This window comes from Herpailurus yagouaroundi, unplaced genomic scaffold (genome assembly GCF_014898765.1).
Source record: "Herpailurus yagouaroundi ecotype Mexico unplaced genomic scaffold, PumYag 197, whole genome shotgun sequence".
In the NCBI taxonomy this organism is placed as follows: Eukaryota; Metazoa; Chordata; class Mammalia; order Carnivora; family Felidae; genus Herpailurus; species Herpailurus yagouaroundi.
Window position 1 is genome coordinate 19,164,608 of NW_024412428.1, and position 16,671 is coordinate 19,181,278.

The 16,671-nt window shown below is 50.9% G+C and overlaps 1 protein-coding gene and 1 long non-coding RNA gene across 9 annotated transcripts in view; one reads left to right on the forward strand and one right to left on the reverse strand.

Annotated features, from left to right (window-relative positions):
• LOC121012910 (uncharacterized) overlaps nt 1-5,586 on the reverse strand; it is a 52,887-nt gene extending 47,301 nt beyond the window's left edge. Inside the window, exon 1 of the long non-coding RNA XR_005782397.1 lies at nt 5,501-5,586. This is a non-coding gene — a long non-coding RNA (uncharacterized LOC121012910). The remainder of the gene's footprint in view (nt 1-5,500) is intronic.
• DHRS12 (dehydrogenase/reductase 12) overlaps nt 1-16,671 on the forward strand; it is a 72,973-nt gene that overhangs the window by 31,110 nt on the left and 25,192 nt on the right. For 3 of the 8 annotated variants that reach the window (XR_005782392.1, XR_005782394.1, XR_005782396.1), the window contains exons 1-3: nt 5,480-5,592; nt 7,910-8,025; nt 10,941-11,023. The exons of 1 other annotated variant lie outside the window; for it this stretch is intronic. The gene's annotated coding sequence lies outside the window, so the exon portion shown is untranslated. Of the gene's footprint in view, nt 1-5,286; nt 5,453-5,479; nt 5,593-7,909; nt 8,026-10,940; nt 11,024-16,671 lie in introns of those variants that run through there. 4 more of the 8 variants (XR_005782391.1, XR_005782390.1, XR_005782395.1 and 1 more) reach the window with 4 other exon arrangements.

The following is a 16,671-nucleotide window of genomic DNA, read 5'->3' on the forward strand; positions in this document are numbered from 1 at the left end:
AGGAGGAACCTAGAATAGTCAAAGTCACAGAGAACAGAAAGGAGAGTGATGGGTGCCAGGGGCTGGGGGCGGGGAGGAGAGTTCATGTTTAATGGGGACAGAGTTTCAGTTTTAGAAGATGAAAAAGTTCTGGCAATGGATGGTGGTAGATGGCAGAATGTGAACGTGCTTAATACCACTGAACTGTGCCCTTAAAAGTGATTAGGATGGTAAATTTTAAGTCCATTTTCCCACCAAAAAAAAAAAAAAAAAAGTGAACTAGTGTATTCAGTCCTTCCAAGCCTCCCTAGGATGACCGAATGGCCCAGAACTCACTGACGAGGGCAGGGTCATTCCAGGTGTATATAAGGGCACACGTGCTCACAGGCTCAAAACCCAACCTCACTCTTAGCTGATTGCAGGTCTCAGTGCCTCACCCCCAGAATGCCCCACCTTCAGTCACCCAGCCCCCCTGACTTGGTGGGGAGTCTGCGGTGGAGAGCGGGGAACTAGAAGCCACCCATTCGAACACAGGAGCCAATCAACCGACCACAAAAAGGTCAGGAGATAGGAGCAGAAGTTTCCAGCCCCCCAGAAGTGACTAAAAGAAGAAACTGAGTAGAAGCCACTAGGAGAGGTGTCCCATCCTTACAGAAAAAGGGTTAAGTGTGTGGAGTCTGGACCCAGACTGTCCGGTTGGAATCCTGGTTGTGCTACGTTCTAGATTCTGGTGTGATCTTGGACACACTACTGAAATTCTCTATGCTTCAGTCTCATTAATACAATTTTTTTAATTTGAGAGACAAACAGTATGCACAAGCAAGGGAGGGTCAGAGATCGAGGGAGAGAGAGAATCCTAAACAGGCTCCCGAGCTGTCAGCACAGAGCCTCCTTCAGTCTCATATGAAATGAACTTAGAACAGAGCTTGGCACATAGCAAGTAGAGTATGAATATTTGTTAAATAAGAGGAAAGGTTTTTTGTTTTTTTTTTTTTAAAGTTTATTTATTTTGAGAGAGAAAGCAGGGGAGGGGCAAAGAGAAAGAATCCCAAGCAGGCTCCACGCTATCAGCACAGAGCCTGACGCAGGGCTCAATCTCATGACTCTGAGATCCTGACCTGAGCCAAAATCAAAACTCAGACGCTTAACCCACTGAGCCACCCAGGCAGCCACAAGAAGAAATGTTTTTATTTCATCCTCACTACTGTGCCGTAAGGACTGGACACTTACACTGCTGCGTAGAGGGGAAACTGAGGCTCAGGGAGGTCAAGTGTCTCCTCTGAAGAGGTGTCAGGGCTCAATGTGAGTCTTCTGACTTTTGATCCCTGTTCCTGGCACTCTATGTCTGTGGCCTCTCCCTGCCCTACTGGTGGCCCTTCTCCTGAGCCAGTGGGAGGAACCAGGTGGTACAGGCCAGTAGGTGAGGGCCAGCTACAACAACCTCTCTGACATCCTCCAGGCTCTTATTCCACTCCCACCCCTGAGCCCCAAACTGCCTTTGCACTGGGAATGGAACCTGTTTGTCATACAACTAAAGCCCTAGAAACAGACTGCATGAGAGTTTCAGATCAACACAAGTCCACTGGTGGGAAATCATTTCCTTCATCAGCTTCATTACATGGAGACTGCCCTGCCCTTGGCCCTTCTTGCCACCACGTCTAGTCCCTGGTAGGCGGACAAGGGAAGCAAGTGGACCTTGGCGTGTCCTTTATTTGACTGGGTGATTCATGCCCGTAATACAAAATTCACACTCTCCAAGGGTATTCAGTGTAAACTGAGTCTCTCTCCTACCCCTGCTCCCCAGTGCTGAAGCTCTTACTAGAGATCCCCACTGTGATCAGTTTCCTGTGAAAGGAAGGAAACCCTCAAATCAAATGGATTTGCTCTTTAGGAAGTTGGGTCAGATGGACAGCAGACAGCCCTGGAGTGGACCAGTCTGTAAAAGCCAGTGGGCATCAAGGGACTGGGGAGGCAACCAGCAAGGTACTTCTAAACGGGGTCCAGCCTCCTGCTGGGTGACTGTGTGAGCTGCTGCAGGGCAGGGTCATCGTCTGCCACGTACATCTTGCCTGGGCTGCTTCTCTCCTCCATTGGTGTGAACCCCAGAAAACAGTTGCCTTGGGTTTCTTGTAATCAGACTTCTGTGATTAGGGCTGGGAGCCCCTAACCCCTTGCTGTCATTGCAGAAGAGACCAGTCCTTTAATCCATGCACAAACAGGTTCAGGACCCGTGCATGACCTACCTACACTGCAGAGTAACGGGGATCAGCATCAGAGATCTTCTTCCCCACCCCCTGCCTCACCCTCCCTTCCTTTCCATTCCTTTCCCTTTGCCTTCATTTCTCTTCCCCACCGGCAAGTGCACATTAAACACATACAAAGAGCAGTGCCTGGGCTTCCTATGGATTTATGATTTATGGTTATTCATCTTATTATCTAAGTGAGATTGCCAGGTAAAATATTAAGCACCACTGCCATTATAACCTTGTCTTCCATGATCTCATTGGCAGCTGGTGTTGCCATGACAACTGGGCTGGAGAAACTGGTACTGAGCTTCGTGGAAGATGATGTGAGCACCGGTGTGTGTGTGTGTGTGTGTGTGTGTGTGTGTGTGTGTGTGTGCAGACTTCCCATCACGTATATCTGTTGTGTGGGAAGCCATGGATTTCTTAGGCCACACCTTCTGCTTCTCCTTCCAATTTGGTCAAAATTAGCTTCAGGACTCTAAATCAACTGGAGGAGGATTTCTTTGTTTGGCTTATTGGGTGGCAAATTGAGAGCAAGGACACATAAGAAATATTTTAGGGTCTTTCAACCACATGAAATAAAGCAGCTATCCCCACTTCATGTCACTCTTAAAAGCACGTTGGGCCTACCTTATTTAAATTTTTTATGTATTTCTCTTATTAAAGAAAGTGAGAGCTAGAAGGGGTCTCACATGTCATCTGATTGCCCCTTTCATTTGGATGAGAAAACGGAGGCCTAGAGAGGTTAAGTGACTTGCCACCATATAGTATGGATCCAGGATGGATGCTCTGACTTCAGCTAAGTGACTTACCCCTTTAAGTCTCAGTCTGCTCATCTGCAAAATGGGGATAATATCAAAAGCAACTTTACTAGGTCATTGTAAGGATTAAGTGAGATAATCCACAATGCTTGGCATATATTAAGCCCCCAATAAATTTTATCATTGTTACCCAGGTAACCTTGGGAGTCAGAAATAGGACTAAAATCCAGCTCAGCTAACTCCTACTTAAACGGGAGCCTTTTCCCATTAATCCTTCCCTGTCCTTTGTCTTTTTGTGTACATATTCCCTGTCATCCAGGGGAGAGTGGAAGGCCCTTCTAAAATGGGGCTTATCTTTTCTTAAAAACCTCCTAAGAAGTGAGTGTAATGCACACACTAGCTACCCCGTGGATAGGTGTTGATTTAAGGATAAACATTATATGCTTCGTGCACTCATGGACCATCGACTGAACGTACACGGCATGGCTATAATGTAAAGGGAGAAAGGAATGCAAAGAAAAGTTGAGGGAAGTGAACATTTTTTGATCCCTTCGGATGAAACCAGGCATTTCGCTAGTCTCTTTACAAAAGTGTCTGATCATCACCGCCATCTCACGAGGTGAGCATATTCATTCCCATTCTACAAATCAGAGAACCAAGACTGAGCGGTCACGCAGCACGCCCAGGACCACACGCCAGGGTAACAGCTGGGTTTTCACCCATCCTTTTACTTCAAGGTGCTGCTGAGGCCCTCAATAGACTTTGTGGTTCAAAACAACTTCTCACCCCCTCTGTGAGCCAAAAGCCTATTTCCTGAGGTGGTAGAGGGATTCAGGGCAGACAGACACCTTTTCTATCACTGCCACAAAGCAGAGTATACAAAGCACAGTTGCGTAACTCTGGGACTCTAAAATATTCTCCCAGCCAAACCAGACCGGTATTGAAAGTCACACCAGGCTGGGTGGTTTTCCAGAATGCCACTTGCTTAAACTCCCTTTCATCACTCTGTCAGGAATAAGAGCAATGCAGTGGAACTTCACAGTCCTGTTCAGACGAACAAACTGTTCTGGAGAAACTTATTTCCAAAGTTATTCTTAAGTAAAACCACATCCGCTTGCTGGGGGTGGAGGGCAGTGATCCTATACCTTACATCCTAGGTAACGAGGCCATTAAACCAGCTGGTCTGTACATCTTACGTAAGAGTGGCTCAGTCTCTGGGCGAATTGGGTAACCCAGTACAGAATTTAACTGAGTGACCCACCCCTCAATTAGGGATGGAGGTCAGATATAGACTGGGATGTCTGATTCCTACACAACAGGGCCCAGGAGGAGGCTGGATGACTTCACTGGGATCTAGATTGGCACACAACCATGCTTTAACTTACACTGTATGTTTTCTGGGGTTTTGGGGGGTCCGGGGGAAGGCTGATGGAGATTTGGAGGAGATCAAGGGGACCTCCTTGGCATTGCATGAGGTTGCTGAACTGGTGGCAAAAGTTCAGACTTCGAAGAGACTGACCTCTCCGGTGGGAGACACAGCCCTGCCTCTTGCCAGCTGTCACTGTGTTCATGTTACCAACCTGACTCCTTGCACCTGCTGGGGAAGGGGGTTCTTCTATCTTGGCTAAATTACTCGGGCCATTACATGAAATAAGATACGTAGGAACTTGGAAAATGCTGTGATAAAACTCATCGGATGGAGAAATCTTGTTAATATCATTACGCCTTATCTTTTTATTCCACATGATTTTCTGGGTAAGCAAATTCTACCAGCCATCTTTGCATCCCAGACATACCCAGCAGACAGGTGTTCCCCAGATGACGCCCCAAGTGACGCCCGGTTTCAACCCCGAGTTGACCGTGTGACCCTCAGTGCCGCCCGCAGCAGGGCCCTCCCCCCCTCTCCCTGCCCTCTGAGGCTGGGGCTGAGTGGGCGCTCTGCACAAAGCCGTACAGAGAGGCAGGGCGGACCAGAAGACTCCGCCGCGTTCCCAGTGGAGAAGAGCCCGCGGCTTTTACATAACTGGAATGACGTAACCGCCGGCGGCTCCGGAGGGCGGGGACACCGGGAGCGCGGGACCTACCACGTCCGTCCACCGCAGCGCCGCGAGGCTGGCCACAGGGCTGCGCGAATACACCAAGTAAGACGGCCCGGGCGGCCGGGTGGGCGGGGCCGCTGGCAGTCACGTGGCCCGCCTCGGCGCGGGCGAGCGGGGACGCGCCCGCGACTCCGCGATCCCACTGGGCCGACTGAGTGACAGGGGCCCTCCGCAGGCGTGCCGCCCGGCGGGCGGGGTCCAGCCCCGAGGGGCGGGGCTCTGCCGCGCCGGGGCCCGGATCCACTGACGTCAGGCGGCCCGCGCGCCCCGGAGTCCCCTGGGCGTCACCTTGGCGCCCTGCAGGGCGTGCTCGGGTAGCCGCGCGGGGCTGCTTTCGGCCCCGGGCGGGGCGCGCCCTAAATCGCTGGTGAGGACTCCGGCTTAGAACTTTCCCGAGTCGTGTGTTTTTGCTCACCGATAAAACGCAGCTTGTGGACTGTGACCTCTCGCTCCTGCTGGAACTTTCCGAACGCCGGTTTCGGGGCGGGTGTCCGCCGTGCACCCAGTGTGAGTTTTGTGAACGGCGTTCGACGGTTTCACTGGCCTGGTGGTCACTCTCGCTGTACCCTAGCCGGCTCTCCACCTTGTGGTTTTAAGAGGCGGCCCGTTCCGGGGGACAGAGAGGTGGTTTTTTATCTTAGAATTAATTAGAGAAACGCGGTGGTTCTCAATCCTGGCCGAATAATAGGGCAAGAATCTAAAATACCAGCGTCAGGCCCTGCCCCTAGAGATTCCAGTTCGGTTGCCCTGCACTGGGGCCTAGACTGACATTTTATAAATATCCTCCAGGTGATTCTCATGCCGCCCAGTTATCTAAGGGACCTCCTCTTCTCCATGCACTAGGGTTTTTATGAGTTCCTAAGGCAGGCCGGCAAATTTCCGTGTTCCAAGGGGAGGCAGCATGCTGCTGCTGACTTCTCTCCTCCCCCACACCCCATCCTTTCGGGGAAAGTGCATGTTTTTCTCAGGAGCCAGGGCTGCAGAGAGTGGTGGGAAGCGGAGCTGTCAGCCCAGCTCCACTGGATTTTGGCAAATGGCAACCTCTCTCTTTCAAATAGTGGCGGTGGCCACTATTCGCTGGGTCTTTCCATGTTACACAGCAGCCTGGAGAGCTTGGGTTAGCTTCTCGCCATGGGAAAGCAGGCTTCTGAAAGTCTCTCCCCGAACTCTTACATGGGGGTGGGGGTGGATGGGGGAGGGAAAGACAACTCCTAATATTTTCATCCCCATATGAGGGTCTGTAGTTTGGGTTTGTAATGCTTTTTCTTGGCACACCATGATTTTTACGAAGTTCCCCTATATTGCTCACCTATGCAACAGCATCAAGTCACTGTTCCCTAAACTTGCCTGAACCTGACAATTACCTGGGACAATTAAAAAGAAAACAAACAAACCCTGACCCCTAAGCCCCTGACCCCTAAGCCCCTGACAGGTATAGATGAGGGCTACAATTTGCATATGCAAATTCCCTATTGGGTAAATTGGGGGAAACTGATGCCTGGGAGCTTGCCCCCTGGTGATTCCTATCTTCAGAGGTTCCGAAACACAAGCACAGTGGTTGCTCAGCTTGAATCAAAATCACGCGGAGGGCATGTGACCCTAGATGGCTGGGCCCCATTTTGAACCGTGGACTCAGTAGACAACGCATTTCTAACAGGTTCTCAGGTGATGCTGATGCCACCTGTCTGGGGAGCACCCTTTGAGCCTCACTGGTTCAGTAGAAGGTGCTCCAGGTTGGGGTGTTGAAAGAATGGAAACCCTCCTTTGGCTTTATCACCTACCATTTTGTGACCTTAGGCAAGTCATTTATTTCTCTTCACACTGAAAAATAGGGACTGATATCAAGAGTTTGTGAACATAAAATACTTTCCCAAAAGAGGGCAGGGGGATACAAAAAAAAAAAAAAAAAAAACCCAGCCAAATCTCATTGTTCACAACAGATTGGCTGAGGACAGGATCCCGCAATGAAGTCAAAGAGCCAAGGCAAAGGACAGAAGGAGAGTGTGACAGGCCCAGCAGGCCAGCCTGGCCCCGCCCTCTTGGAAGGGCTCACAGCCTGGAGTTTGAGGAAGAGATTTAATCCACAGGAGCTGTCGTCAGCAAGCCTTAGTGTTTAATAGGATCAACATAATCTTCCGGAGGCTAAGGTCTCCTCTAGGTGTCACAGAGGAAAGCCTCAGCTTCCTGCCCCTGGAGGAGGGGATCTTTGGGGCGGTTCCTGGTTTCCCGGTATGTTCTCTGTGGCCTGCACTTCTGGCTCTCCTGTGGTTTGGGAAAGTCTCACTCGCTCCCCACCAGTACTTTTTCTCCTGGCTAGGACCCTTTAGCCTAGAAGAAGGCCCTTAGCCCCTTCTTGAGGAATCATTTGCTTCTGCAAGAAAATCCTTTCATAGTGACCCTACCCCACCCCCCTGCCCGCCAACAATTATCAGAGAAAACAAATCTTACAGCTTTATCTTTGGTTATAGTTTAAAATGCTCTCAAAGTCCCTAATGATTTGGAGGGCTGGGATGGGGGTGGGGGCAAATGAGGAACTCAGTTTTGAACATGGAGAGTATTGATGTCATTATGAATAATAGTAACATAGCAACTGCTGTGTATTGAACTCTTAATTTATTCCAAGTGTGGTAAGAAAATGCCTTACATACATCATCTTATCCAGGCTGCCCAATAGTTAGCTTTTATTATCCCCTTTCTGCAGAAGAGGAGACAGGAGCCCAGAAAGGTTAAGTCAACACATGAGATCGCACAGCTATTAAGAAGGAGAGCTGTGATTGAAACCCAGGTTGTTTGATCCAAAGCCCTTATTATTAATTCTTTTTAGCTTCAAGTCAGCCTCGCAGGAAGCTTTGGAAGAGTCAGAAGTCTTGCTCACCCCACTGTGCCGCTAGCAGCAGAAGCAGTGGGAAGGGTGTTCTCTGAGCTGCCCTGGACATTCAAGTGAGTTACAGATGGTGGGAACGGGAACATTCTTCCTGGTCTTTTGGCTGTGAGACAAGGGGCCATGACTGCCCCTGTGGCAAGGACTTCCAAACCTAACCCAGGCTGATAAACATTCTTTGGCCTCCTCTCCAGTGTCCTGGCTTGTAGTTGGCAATTGTGCTATACCAGGGAGACCAGCTGTTGGCAGTCTGTGTGTAAACACCGTGTGTGGGAGGGCGCTGGGCTTTGCGTAGAATCTTCAGGGGAAAGAGTCCCGTTCTCTGCTGCAGAGCAGGAGAAATCACTGGGCTCTTTGGGTGAGAGTTGCAAGCTCTGAGACCCCAGCCTGCCTGTGTGGGGGGAGGGCTCTGCCCTCAGGTCCTCCTCCTGCTAATCCCCCTCCAGGCCAAACCTAGGAAAGCAAAGGTAGAAGAGGTATCTCAAAAGGCAGAGAGAAACAGTTAAGGAACTCAGGGTTACTTTTATGCGGTGTGATCCTTTCGTGCAAATGAGGAAAAGCACCTCCTCAAGCACCTCCTCGGCGCGCTTTGCTGCCATCTGCGAAGAAGTTGCTCTAACGCAGATACAAATCTCCCATCACTGTGATCTGGACGGCGCCCCCTAGAGTTCCGCAGCACACGCCCTGTAGCCCTGAAGGAGCCTTTGCTTTCTCCGAGGCGGTGCGAGCTCAAATAACGACCTTCCTCTAGCTTCATTCTGTACTTGCAAATCTCCCCCACCTCACCCATCCTTCTGTAGCTAAGTAGGGACACCTGTCCTGCCACACAACAGGCATGATGCTAATGGTCTCCTACGCTCCTCCTCTTTTCCCCTCAAAATTGGAAAAACGGAAAATAATCCATCTATCAGAGGATTTTTTTTTTGTTTTTTGGAGGGGGGCACTTCTGGTCTCAGAGGCAGTCAGAGAAAGCTGATTTGGATGCCAGATTGTTAGGGTCTCCAAATATTTTTGAAAGTTCAGGAAGCCAGTGATGAGGAAATGTAAAGTCTGAGAGGGCAGCATTGTTCCTGAGACCAGGGAAGGAAACAGGGAGGCGAGGAAGGAAGGAGCTATGTGATATGCTAGAGAGAGCGATCATGCCCACCTCACAACGAGGCTTTCTCCCTGCAGGGGTTTCTTTTCCTGGCTCCTTATAGTCCTTCTTTCTCTGGGCTTGCTGTTTCCAGGAGTGGCTGTGAACCAGCGGCTAAGGACTTTGTGCCTGAGGGCTTCGAGGTCCAAATTCCTGGAATAGCCTTCTGGGTCACTTGAGGGAACAGTGGCATTGGAAGAGCGACTGCTATTGAAATAGCCAAGCGAGGTGAGCAGCCTGCTGTGTGTCCACTCGAGGTCAGCCTGTGGCAGCTCCACACTGGGGAGAGAGCCCGATGTCACAGGCAGGTCAGGAAGGGCCCAGCCAGCATGGCCAGGAGTTGACTGTGATCCCGCGGTAATCAGCTGCTGATTCTGAGATGGGCATTGAGCTTCCAGCTAGAGGTGGATAGAGCACGTGACCGGAGGAGCCTGTCCTCAACTCTTAATTAATTCACAGGAGAGCTCGGGTCACGGCCACACATCATTAAGAGCAGTGAGGGGCTCCCAACCCTGGGCATCTGAATCACCAGTAGAACTGGGACCCACCTCATGTGTTGTCATTGAGCCTCTGTGGGGGGATGTAGGGAGGAGAGTGGGAGTCCACTGCAGTTTGGCTGTGGACCCTACTTAAGAATCAGTGCCCCCAGAATAACTGGAGAGTCCTCCTTCCTGGGGTCCAGCCTCCAGGCTTAGAGCAGCTGGAGATGACCTCTTATTTCTCTTCCCTAACCTTGATTTTGTGAAAAGACTCTCTGGGTTCCCTGTCAATTTTTCCATCAGCTGAAGTCTTCCTCTGGGTAAACACCAGAATTTCCTGCACGAATTCAACTGCCCTGGGTCATGCAATGGCACTGTGGTGGCTAGAAAAGGCCACCGTGTCTATCCGGAGACTCTTCTCCAGAAAAACGGATGCTCCAGCAGAAGTTGGAGAATAGGTTGGGGATTTATTGCTTTTCAAGATGCTCAAAGATGGTTTTCTTTTTTTTTTTTTCCCCTCTAAAATCAAGTTAGGCATTTTCCAGGGCAATATTATACCATTTGGGCTGTATTTCATTATCTACCCAGTCAGGGCGAGGAATAAGTACATCTCAGCAACTGGGAGATCCCTCGGAAGCGTTTGGGGAGAAGGAGAGAGGCTGGTTACGTGGTTAGCTGATAGCGTCCCGTGAAACAGACTCCATTTAATAAAGCGGGCTATTTTAAGTGAAGAAACCAGGCTCTGTAATGATCGTTTTTTAACTGCCACAGCCGAGGAATTCCCCCTTTACACTTTGATTGATGACGGTATCGTCTTTGCTGGAATAGTCTTAAGTGCCATTTATGGACTCACCCACTCAGTAAATATTAATCGAGTCCCTGCTACATGTTAGGCCAGTGCTTCTGAACTCGGGTTGAGCATTAGGCTCATTTGGGAGCTTTTAAAACATACCTAGGCCTAGACCCATCATCTGGAGCTTTAAGAACTCCCCAGCTGAGTCTAAAGTGCAACCAGGTTGAGACCTGTGTGTCAGGTGCTATGGGAGATGCTAGGGACGCATCTGTGACCAAGACCCACACTTCTTATCCTTGATGTGTTCCGACCCCTACAAAAATCAGGACCTTCTCCTGGGTGCCCCATCAGTCAGCCCATATAGGCAGGAGGTCGGGTTCCAGGATCACCTTCACTATTACACCTGCTGCCCTAACTGTGGGGACCATCCATCTAGATTTTCCAGAATAGTCTCAGTTTCAGGTATTCTTCTTGCGAGCCTGTATGTCTTAATTCACTTGGAAAAGCTGGTCTCCACGGCCATAGCTGTCGCTAGAACTCACAGATGGTTTCATTGAATTCCACCAGGTGGCACAGTTCACCCGGTGTGTCGAGATAGAGACCAGGAAGGAGGTGCCAAAGGTGAGATCATCAGGGAGAGCGGTAACCAGGTGAGCTGCTCTTTGCCCCTCCTGCTGGGGGTTTCTTGCACACCGATCTCGTCAGCTGCTGCGGGGGCCGAACTGCTGCCCGCGCTCCCTGGCCTTGGCAGTGGCCTGTGTTGGTGCTTCTGCGTTGGAGGCAGCCCCCAACCCCCCTGGGAGCTGGAGCCGTGCTTGCTTTTCCATGGCTGGGTTTGACCCCACGCCCTGGGCTGCCCGTGAGGCAGCAGGCGGGGGCTGGTCCCTGCTGCAGAGATGTTATACTGACTGTGACTCTCTTGGGATTTCCACCAGGGAAGGAGCCCGGGTCAGTGAGACACATCGAGGGGGACTCGGGCACCACAAGCCAAGCTGTGAACTGACCTAGTGGCTTTCCAATAAACAGGCAACAGTTAGCTCTTGACGAGAGCCACGTCCTCACGAGAGCTTTCAGAGCTGGCCCACATCTTGTGCTCTCCCCTTCCTAAAACAGTCGGAGCCAGGACTGGCTGCGTAATTTGTGGGGCACAGCGCAAAATGAGAATGTGGGCCCCCGTGTAAAAAGTATTAAACACTTCAAGACGGTGAAGGCAGACCACCCTGAAAGTGTGGGGCCATCCGAGGGTGGGGCTTGCGTACCTACACGGGTTGGACCCCGTGAAGCTGGCCCCCGGATGGAAAACCCGGGGAAAACCCACTGTAAAGAGAGCTTGGGCAGTGTTCTTCGTTTGCCTCAACCTCAGTTTTCTCCTCTGAGAAATGGGGGTGATATCATTCTGTGTTTGAACATATGTCTGAGAGTGAATGCTATGTCAGGCTGCATGCTAGGAGCTGGAGACAGAAAGGAGAAGACGGAAGGGGCCCCTTGCGTTCACTGAAGAATGTCCCTCTGTCCTCCCTTCCATTCTGCCGAAGTCTCCTCCTCTTTCCGGGGAACCCTCTGCTCCAGCGGGTGGGCCCGTGGGAAGGGACTGGGCGGGGACGCAGCACCCCCTGCCCCCTCAAGCTTGGACCTTGGCCAGAAGGAAAAAAATGCCCCAATCTAGAACGGAGTATTTTGCATCTGCTCCTGAAGGCTGTTATTATTATTTCTTAAATAACGTTTTCAAAGCAAGCCCCGTTCTTTCTCTTCTCACCACGCGTCTGTGGTCTCTGGCCGTCAGATGCCGCACAGAGGCTCAGCGCTGGGGGCGAGCGTGAGGGTCTCTAAATCTTCTCTAATGCGTGAGTGCCGCCGCGATCTGGGGCTGCAGTTCTTGAGATTGAAAGCTGGCTGTCTGCCTGCTGATAACTTTCAGTTGTGCTGCTGCGGGACGCAACAAGAATACTAATAGGCCACAGGCGGGCCAGGGATTGCCTGGATTCCAGCCTGCTGTGGTTTGAGCTACATTTTTGACAAAGTGGATTGATAGGGAAAAAGGTGACAGTATGGTTTTGTTTGTAATAGTGAGCCCTCCTTATATCCACCTCCACCACCGTTGGGAACATAGAGCTGGAAAGAGGGAGCAAACGTGTTTCCGGGGCTGGGGAGAGAGGCAGCCCGTTATTTACTGCCCCCGGCCCTCCCCATGTACGTACCCAAGGTGGGGTTGGAGCTCACACAGTGGAGACTCCTTTTCTTGTGTTTGTAAGTGGCATCCGGTGCAGAGAGCTCTGAGGGGCCGAGGCTGAGAGGGCCTGTCCGCTCATCCCCGTGGTGTGGTGTCCTGTCCCTGACTCAGTGTACCCCCCCCCCAGGCTCTGCCAGGGATCAGCCGCTCCTCCCCCTTTATGAAAGAGAGAGCTCCATAGCTTCATCTGGTCTAGCGCATGCAGCCCCCACACAAACGTGGGGCGTGGGAAGGCGCTGGGCTCGGATCGGAGTCTGGTTGTCCGCTCACTAGCCCTGTGAGCTTAGGCAGTGTTCTTCGCTTCCCTGAACTCCAGTGTCCCCAACTGAAAAGTAGGAGTGATATTACTCTATATTTGATCATATGCTTGAGTGTGAACCCTATGTCGGGCAGTGTGCTGGGAGCTGGGGAGAGGACAGAGTCTGACGCAGCCCCTCACGGTCTTGGAAAGGATGATGTGGTTGACAAGCAGTTGCAGGAAGCGTGGGAGTCCACCCCGGGGCCTGCCGGCTCAGCTCCGCAGCACAGAGGGGGCAGGCGGGGAGTAGATGCGCGGACCCCCCAAGTACGTGTTTCTCCCGCCTTCACATCAGCCAGCTGCTGGCCGGGTTTGGCCATTGAGGAAGATCGGTGGGTGGGAAGAAGGGAGAAGCAGGACATTCGACTTCCCTGGCAACGGCCGGACCGCTCTGAGGTTCTTCCTTTTGGTGGCGAGCCTGGCTCAGGCCACACCACCTCCTCTGTTCCTCCAGCCTAGGCTGGTAGCTTCCTGCTCTTCGTCATCCCTTGGCTGTTGGCTGGTCCCAGCTGAGCCCTCGCCTTCCTCCTCTGGGGACCAGTCCCTTCATTCAACTCCCTCTGTTGAAAGAGGTTTCTGGGGACGCCTGGGTGGCTCAGTCGGTTGAGCTTCCGACTTCAGCTCAGCTCATGATCTCATGGTTCGTGAGTTCGAGCCCACATCAGGCTCTCTGCTGTCAGTGCAGAGGCCACTTTGGATCCTCAGTCCCCTCGCCCCTCTCTCTCTTCCCCTCTCTCACTAGTGCTCTCTCTCTCTCTCAAAAATAAATAAAACATTAAAAAGAGAGAAAGTTTTCTGTTGGACGGATGTGACATTGTGTGTGCCATGCCATGGGCAGTGCAGGGTGTCATCGAGCATGTAGCTCTCAGTCAGCAGGAGACTATTGCGTTATCCGTGGTTTTCGTACTAATGCTGTTACCACTCCCACCCTTACGTTCTCTGCTCCAAGGTACCCACTTCTCTTTAATCGGGGTGTAGGCCCGTGGAGCAGTGAGAGTATGGAGGGAGTGGTCCCGGCTGCATGTTGGGTGCAGGGGTCCCTTGAGCAGGAAGGCTTGAGCGTGTGCACCTCAGGCCAGCCGGGTCAGGTGACTGTGGGCACCAGGAAGGTGTGAGGTCGTGTTCACATCAGTGGCCTGTACACACTGGCTTGGTCCCGTCAGACGCGTGGACGGCAAAGAAGTCAACATCCTGCCGTGGTGCTCTTGCTGGAGGGAACGAATGCTTACTGACACGAAGTCCCTGCCCGCCAGCCCGCTGTTTCTGGCACAATGTCTCCAGTGGGCCTGGGGGAGGAAATCAGAGTGGACCTTCCTTCCTCAGCTTCTTGTTGCACTTCATTACCATCTTGCTGTCTGTCTTTGATCTGGCATGATCTCCTTGGGCAACATTTTTTAAAAATCTTAGAATAGTCTAATATTTTAGAATAATTTTACATGCACAGGAAAGTTGTACAGCTAGTACAGAGTTCCCACTTACCCCGCATCCAGTTTCCCCTTCGTTAACATTTATTACATTTGTTACAACCGGTGGACCAATATGGGTACTTTATTATTAACCGAAGTCCATATGCTATTCAGTTTTCCCTCGATCTTGCCTACTGCCCCGTTTCTGTTCTCAGATCCCATCCAGGACCACATTGCATTTGGTCATCGTGCCTCCTTAGTCTCCTCTTGGCTGTGATGGTTTCTCAGACTCTTCTAGTTTCTGATGAGCCTGAAGGTTTTGAGAAGTATAGGTCAGGGATTTTGTATACTGTCCCTCAATCAGGATTTGTCTGATGTTTTTCTCATGATTAGACTGGAGTTACAGGTTTTGAGGAGAAAGATTACAGAGGTGCGGTGTCGGGGCAACATTTTAACTCCTGCCACATTCCTGATGTGGCCAGAAGGTGCTGTAAATGTGCCTTATGTCTTGTGGGGATCGACCCCAACAATATGTGGACACTAAGAGGTAAAACGGGGGTTTCTACTCTCCAGATCTCCCAGGTCAATGTGGAATTTCAACCTTTTGAGAATTATTGGTTTAGCTTCCTGCCTACCCGACGTGAATATTAACTGGCACCTCATTCCTATGCGGTGATTTCTACTGAGGGCACATTCGTGCCCTGTTTCCCATTTGCTCCTCAGACTCACGCTCTCACATGGGTAGAGGGGTTCCTGTGATGTCGTCTCGTGACTCCTAGGCCATGGAACATGGTGACTCATCAGCAGAAAGGATCCAGTTGGCTTTTGTTCAACTTCAACAACCACACTTATATCCCGAGCTTTAAAGAGTTAGCACAGCAGTGCCCAGTGGCTCCTAGGGCCAGCCTTGACACATGTAGATCAGCAGATTGGTGGTTTTTGCGCACTTGTGTCTGTTCCTAGCTCCTTCTGCTGGTCACAGCAGACTCCTGGCCTTCCCTTCTGGGTGCTTTCTGGCCTTCTATTTTCTCCCAGAGGGAGACAGATGATTTCCTTCCATCTTTTCATGATGCTTCATTTCAGCGGGCCCCATGGCTGATTTATCTAGGACAGTGATTCTGTCTTCCATGCTGTTACCTCCATCCGATGCTGGGATGCCCCAGGTGCCTCCAGGAAGCTCAAGGAGGTTGTGGAATGTTCAAAGTGGAATTGATTTTCGTTCACTTGAATTTTGTTGTTTTTTGAACCTGGATTTTGTACGAGTGTTACTTGGCACTATTGGGTAGAAGGGAGTTTTAGGGTGGTTGTGGGGAGGACCTCAAGAGAAAGGACGGGGCGTCTATAGACTTAGTTTGTAGTCATTGGAGTGGGGGTGCTCGCAGCCCATCCAGGAAGGAGTCAGCAGGCAGCCTGTGTCCACTGTGGCTGAGCAAGTGCCTTCACAGCCTTTTTTATTTTTTATGTTTATTTTTTATTAGAGAGAGAGCAGGGGACGGGCAAAGGGAGAGAGAGAGAGAGAGAGAGAGAGAGAGAGAGAGAGAGAGAGAATCCCAAGAAGACTCCATGCTCTGCAGGAGCATGGTGCAGGGCTTGATCCCACGACCCTGGGATCATGACCTGAGCCAAAATCAAGTCGGACACTCATCCAACTGAGCCACCCAGACACCCCCACAGTCTTTTTCAAAGAGCAGAGTCCTGTACAGACCATGCTTTTCCTAGCCTTTGAAAGTAGAGGAATATTCAGCTGTGTCAGACTTGAGCTGAATATGATAGTTAAGCTGACTATAGACCTTCTGAGGCATGAAAATGTAGGATTGTTTCCATCTTCTCATTTTCTAAGACTGTCTCAGAGAGTGAGAAAACGATATGTTTTCAGAACGGTAGAAAGAAATTCTGACTATGGTCTTGGGTTCTATGGCTTAATTAATGGGGAAATTGAGGCAAGGCACCGAACCCTGCTTTATGAAAGGAATTGTGGCTGCTGCTCAGTATCTCACCTGTCAGTTCAGTTGTCAGGTCTCTGAAGCAGCAGGAGTCTCTGCCTTGGGCTGGTGATAAGTCACAAATGCCTTCCGGGGCTCAGACAGCATGTCCTTGCATTCACTGGATACTCAGAATATAAGCTTGATTCCTGTGCTGGGCACAGAGAAGGGGCTGAACAGCCCACATACATGAATCATTTATGTGTGTGGCTGTGTGTACCCCCACGAGGGAAGGGGGTGATTCAACATGTCTCCTCCATCGAGAAGTCCTGAGTCTACTGGGGGAGGGAGCTGTGTCCAGCAATGGCTATAGCACAACGTGGAAATTGATAAACATCATAAGCCAAGGACCGAGTAACAAAGGAAGTTGTCATCTTATAGT